Consider the following 7,023-nt stretch of genomic DNA (forward strand, 5'->3'; position numbering starts at 1 on the left):
AGGTGTATGTTGTTGTCAACGAATGGTAGCGGGTACTCTAACCCCTTGCCGGACAAACCTTCAAAGAGCGGCTCCCATTTTATTTTATTTTTGGATGGCACTCCTTCCAACCTTTCTTTCACAAACCATGGCTAACCGAATCCTCGGGTGCCCGCCAACAATCTCATACCATGAAGGAGTGCCTTTTTATTTTAGTTTTATTATGATGACACTCCTCCCAACCTTTGCTTACACAAGCCATGGCTAACCGAATCCTTCGGGTGCCGTCCAACAATCACATACCATGGAGGAGTGTCTATTTTTGTTAATTAATTTGGGACTGGGAATCCCATTGCCACCTCTTTTTGCAAAATTATTGGATAAGCGGATGAAGCCACTAGTCCATTGGTGAAAGTTGCCCAACAAGATTGAAAGATAAACACCACATACTTCCTCATGAGCTATAAAACATTGACACAAATCAGAGGTGATAAATTTTGAATTGTTTAAAGGTAGCACTCAAGCAATTTACTTTGGAATGGCAGGAAATACCATGTAGTAGGTAGGTATGGTGGACACAAATGGCATAGTGGTTGGCTCAAGTATTTGGATGCATGAGAAGTATTCCCTCTCGATACAAGGTTTAGGCTAGCAAGGTTATTTGAAACAAACACAAGTATGAACTAGTACAACAGAAACTCACATAAAAGACATATTACAAGGATTATAAGACTATACATCGTCTTCCTTGTTGTTCAAACACCTTACTAGAAATTATCTAGACCTTAGAGAGACCAATTATGCAAACCAAATTTTAGCATGCTCTATGTATTTCTTCATTAATGGGTGCAAAGCATATGATGCAAGAGCTTAAACATGAACACAACAATTGCCAAGTATCACATTACCCAAGACATTATAGCAAATTACTACATGTATCATTTTCCAATTCCAACCATATAACAATTTAACGAAGAGGAAACTTCGCCATGAATATTATGAGCTAAGAACACATGTGTTCCTACGAACCAGCGGAGCGTGTATCTCTCCCACACAAGCATTTATTCAAATAAAAACAAAAACAAGAAACATATAGACGCTCCAAGTAAAGTACATAAGATGTGACGGAATAAAAATATAGTTTCAGGGGAGGAACCTGATAATGTTGTCGATGAAGAAGGGGATGCCTTGGGCATCCCCAAGCTTAGACGCTTGAGTCTTCTTAAAATATGCAGGGGTGAACCACCGGGGCATCCCCAAGCTTAGAGCTTTCACTCTCCTTGATCATAGTATATCATCCTCCTCTCTTGACCCTTGAAAACTTCCTCCACACCAAACTCAAAACAACTCATTAGAGGGTTAGTGGACAATAAAAATTAACATGTTCAGAGGTGACACAATCATTCTTAACACTTCTGGACATTGCATAAAGCTACTGGACATTAATGGATCAAAGAAATTCATCCAACATAGCAAAAGAGGCAATGCGAAATAAAAGGCAGAATCTGTCAAAACAGAACAGTCCGTAAAGATGGATTTTATTAGGCCACCAGACTTGCTCAAATGAAAATGCCCAAATTGAATGAAAGTTGCGTACATATCTGAGGATCTTGCACGTAAATTGGATTAATTTTCTGAGCTACCTACAGGGAGATAGACCCAGATTCGTGACAGCAAAGAAATCTGGAACCGTGCAGTAATCCAAATCTAGTACTTACTTTACTATCAAAGACTTTACTTGGCACAACAAAACACAAAACTAAGATAAGGAGAGGTTGCTACAGTAGTAAACAACTTCCAAGACACAAATATAAAACAAAGTACTGTAGCAAAATAACACATGGGTTATCTCCCAAGAAGTTCTTTCTTTTTAGCCATTAAGATGGGCTCAAATAGCTTTAATGATGCAATCGCAAGAAATAGTATTTGAGGCAAAAGAGAGCATCAAGAGGCAAATTCAAAACACATTTAAGTCTAACATCCTTCCTATGCATAGGAATCTTGTAAATAAACAAGTTCATGAAGAGCAAAGTGACAAGCATAGGAAGATAAAACAAGTGTAGCTTCAAAAATTTCAGCACATAGAGAGGCATTTTAGTAACATGAAAATTTCTACAACCATATTTTCCTCTCTCATAATAACTTTCAGTAGCATCATGAGCAAACTCAACAATATAACTATCACATAAAGCATTCTTATCATGAGTCTCATGCATAAAATTATTACTCTCCATATAGGCATAATCAATTTTATTAGTTGTAGTGGGAGCAAATTCAACAAAGTAGCTATCATTATTATTCTCATCAAGTGTAGGAGGCATAGTATAATCACAACAAAATTTACTCTCCATAGTAGGTGGCACCAAAAGACCACTATCATCATAATCATAAATAGGAGGCAAAGTATCATCAAAGAAAATTTTCTCCTCAATGCTTGGGGGACTAAAAAGATCATGAAAACCAGCTTCCCCAAGCTTAGAACTTTCTATATCATTATCAACAATGGTGTTCAAAGCGTTCATACTAATATTACTACCAAGCATGCAAATAAGATTTCATAGGTTTTTTAATTTTCGCATCAAACAATCCATGTTTTAAATCAGGAAATAGAATAAGAAGCTCATTGTTGTCCATTATGCCAAACTAGTGTAAACAAGAAACAAAAAGATGCAATTGCAGGATCTAAAGGAAATAGCTTCGAGCACAAACACAATGGCGCCGTAAAAGTACTCGTTACCTGGAACCGGAGTATGAGTGCCTTTTTACCTTTCCTCCCCGACAACGGCGCCGTGAAAAGTGCTTGATGTCTACGGGTGCTTCTATTCTTGTAGACGGTGTTGGGCCTCCAAGAGCGAGAGGTTTGTAGAACAGCAGCAAGTTTCCCTTAAGTGGATCACCCAAGGTTTATCGAACTCAGGGAGGAAGAGGTCAAAGATATCCCTCTCATGCAACCCCGCAACCACAAAGCAAGAAGTCTCTTGTGTCCCCAACACACCTAATAGGTGCACTAGTTCGGCGAAGAGATAGTGAAATACAGGTGGTATAAATAAGTAGTAGCAACGGCACCGTAAAAGTGCTTTGCCCAGGACAAGAAACAAGCAAGAGTAACGCAGCGAGTAGTAACGCAAAGAAAACAAGTAAACAAGCAGCGATAGCAAGTATTTAGGAACAAGGCCTAGGGATTAGACTTTCACTAGTGGACACTCTCAACATTGATCACATAACGTAACGGATAAATGCATACTCTACACTCTTGTTGGATGATGAACACATTGCGTAGGATTACACGAACCCTCAATGCCGGAGTTAACAAGCTCCACAATAATGCTCATATTTTAGTAACCTTTAGTGTAAGATAGATCAAAAGACTAAACCAAGTACTAGCATAGCATGCACACCGTCACCTTCATGCATATGTAGGAGGAATAGATCACATCAATATTATCATAGCAATAGTTAACTTCGCAATCTACAAGAGATCATGATCATAGCATAAACCAAGTACTAACACGGTGCACACACTGTCACCTTTACACACGTGCAGGAGGAATAAAACTACTTTAATAACATTGCTAGAGTAGCACATAGATAAATTGTGATACAAACACATTGCAATCATAAAGAGATATAAATAAGCACCTCACTATGCCATTCAACAAGGTGAATAAGTATTCTGTGAAATATAGCCTAAGAGACCCACACGGTGCACACACCGTCACCTTTACACACGTGGGACAAGGAGTCTCCGGAGATCACATAAGTAAAACTCACTTGACTAGCATAATGACATCTAGATTACAAGCATCATCATATGAATCTCAATCATGTAAGGCAGCTCATGAGATTATTGTATTGAAGTACATAGGAGAGAGATTAACCACATAGCTACCGGTACAGCCCCGAGCCTCGATGGAGAACTACTCCCTCCTCATGGGAGCAGCAGCGGTGATGAAGATGGCGGTGGAGATGGCAGCAGGTGTCGATGGAGAAGCCTTCCGGGGCACTTCCCCGCTCCGGCAGGGTGCCGGAACGAGACTCCCGTCCCCCGCATCTTGGCTTCGCGATGGCGGCTGCTCTGGAAGGTTTTCCGTATCGTGGTTTTTTCGTATCAGGGTTTTCTCGACGGAGGCTTTAAATAGGCGAAGAGGCGGCGCAGGAGGGTCGAAGGGGTGGCCACACCATATGGCGGCGCGGCCAGGGCCTGGGCCGCGCCGACCTATGGTCTGGGGGCCCGATGCCCCCCTCCGGTCCTTCCCGTGTGTTCCGGATGCTTCCGGTGAAAATAGGAACCCGGGTCTTGATTTCGTCCGATTCCGAGAATATTTCGTTACTAGGATTTCTGAAACCAAAAACAGCAGAAAACAGGAACCGGCACTTCGGCATCTTGTTAATAGGTTAGTTCCAGAAAATGCACGAATATGACATAAAGTGTGCATAAAACATGTAGGTATCATCAATAATGTGGCATGGAACACAAGAAATTATCGATACGTCGGAGACGTATCAACATGTCGGTTAGATAGAGTTTGGGCTCGTGCCCGGTTGGGATTATTCCCACGTTAGAAAGTCTACGGACTATAAATATGTATCTAGGGTTTATGAAATAAACAACAATCACGTTCACCACAAACCAATCTAGGCGCATCGCCAACTCCCTTGTCTCGAGGGTTTCTTCCGGGTAAGCATCATGTCTGCCTAGATCGCATCTTGCGATCTAGGCAAGACACGTTTATTCGTTGTTCATGCGTTGCTCGTGCTGAAGCCTTTTTGATGGCGAGCAACGTAGTTATCATAGATGTGTTAGGGTTAGCATTGTTCATCGTATCATATGCTGTCGTCGTGCAACCCTTAGACGTCTAGCCATCCTTACACCTATCTTAGGTGTAAGGGCGGCACCCCGCTTGATCATTATTTAGTAGATCCGATCCGTTATGATTGCTCCTTGTTCTTCAAGGATTAGTTTAATATCTGCATAGTTAGGCCTTACAAACGGGTTGAAGGATCCAGTGGCGCGTAGGGTGTAGTTTGCTAGCCCTAGACAGGATGTTCCAGGGATCAACTTCGTGTTGGTTTTTAGGCCTTGTCTAGGGTCGGTTTACGATCACCGTGCGTGGCCGCCAGGCTCAATCACGAGTAGGATGTTCCGATTATGCGGTGAAAACCCTAAATCATAGTAGGTCGTTTTAGCTTTATTTTGATCAAGCAGGACCACCATCTGATCGTACACCTCGTACGCATCATGGGTGGATCGGCTCCTTGAGCCGATTCACAGGACAACCTGAGAGCCGATCGAGGCTCGTATTTAATGTTTACGTGTATGCCATGCAGGAAACTAAGCGAGGCACATCCAACACCTTCCCCGACCAGGTATAGGTCAGGTGGCACGCCCTTGCACCAGCATCGGACGTGCGTGCCGAGTCTTTGCGGGCCGTCGCTCGGAGGGACCAGGGCCAGCCGCAGTCCTGGGAGCCTCCCGGCTCTACCGTGTTGCCCGTCGCTGCTCGCCGGTGGGTTTCTGACCGCAACAGTATCATCTGCAATGGTATCAAGAAGCGTTTGTTAGGACCATTGGAAAAAGCTCGACATACCTGACCAGAGGAGCTGCCAAGTGTGTTGTGGAGTATTTGAACAACACCAAATACGGCGACACAGGAAACTCCATTTTTTCTGGTCCATGGAGCCGAGGCGGTACTGCCAATAGAGATAGAGCATGATTCTCCAAGAGTCACGGAATATGATGAGGAAGCTTCGAGAAAGGCACTGGAAGACGATGTCGATGCATTGGACGAAGCCAGAGACGAAGTATTGTCAAGGGTCACTAAATACCAGCAAGACCTGAAAAACTACCACAGTCGACGTCTGCGACCAAGATCCTTTCAGGTTGGAGACTTAGTTCTGTGACTGAATCAAGATCGTACTGAAAAACTCGAGTCACCATGGCTTGGCCCTTATATCGTCACGGAAGTCATCGAAGGAGGAGCATACAGGATCAAGGATAAGAAGACAGGGGCTCCCGAGAAAAACCCCTGGAACGTGGCACAGCTAAGGCGTTTTTACGCTTAGTGTCGAAATATAGTCCTCCTTGTAAAAATACAATGTACTGAAACGCCCGCGAGTTTTCAGACGCACTCTTTTCCTTTTTCGGGGCACCGAGTGGGGCCGGGAAAGGTTTTTAATGAGGCGGGCTCGCGGTGCTGCAATATAATAAAGATAGTGGAGATATATATCTTTCCTTCGACATGCTCGGGGGCTTACGCCTCGAAGTTACAATATATATACAATATAGATGAACTTAACTGGCAAAAAAAAAATTCGCCTTGGTACCAAATACCTCGCCAGATAAGTACAAAATAGCAATCAAAAAAGAACAAAACACTCGGGGGCTAGTACCCGCAAATATAGTATATTCAATAAGAATTTGGTTGCCTTGGTTTAAAAACCTCGCATACACAATAAAGAGATTTACCACCAAAACACTCGGGGGCTTGATGAGGAAAAATAGAAATATTTACTAACTTTACAATATAGAATATGTTTACAACATACAGGACGCAATTCCTGAGAAAACTCGACAAGCTAGAAGGAAAAATGTCAATGGCGGCTCAATATATTATCTATGGTCATCCGTCCAGTATTTACAGCACGAGTACTATGTTCAGCATAGCTGCCCCTTACGAAGAACTCAGCGTCCATCCGAAGAAGTTCATCCATCATATCTTCTGCAACAGGGGTCACATGATCCTCAAGTTTGCTAACATCCCTTTTCCTTTTCGCCATCTTGGCTAAGCACTTGGTAACAATTTGGCTCATGTCAAACTTGGGATAGCAGATTTTGATCATCATCATAGCAAACCTGGCACCGGCAGATAGTTGAGCTTGCACAAAGTTATGGATACGAGGAGCATCTTGAAATTTCTCCAACAAACCAAGAAGAGTGTCGGGCGCCTCGTTCCGAGGAAATATCGCCTTGTAAACCAGGGTCAATGTTCTGGTGCAGAAATCAAGGAACTCGCGAACCTGACAGGCGCGGTCTTGAAACCTAAC

Source organism: Lolium rigidum, chromosome 7 (genome assembly GCF_022539505.1).
Source record: "Lolium rigidum isolate FL_2022 chromosome 7, APGP_CSIRO_Lrig_0.1, whole genome shotgun sequence".
Classification (NCBI taxonomy): Eukaryota; Viridiplantae; Streptophyta; class Magnoliopsida; order Poales; family Poaceae; genus Lolium; species Lolium rigidum.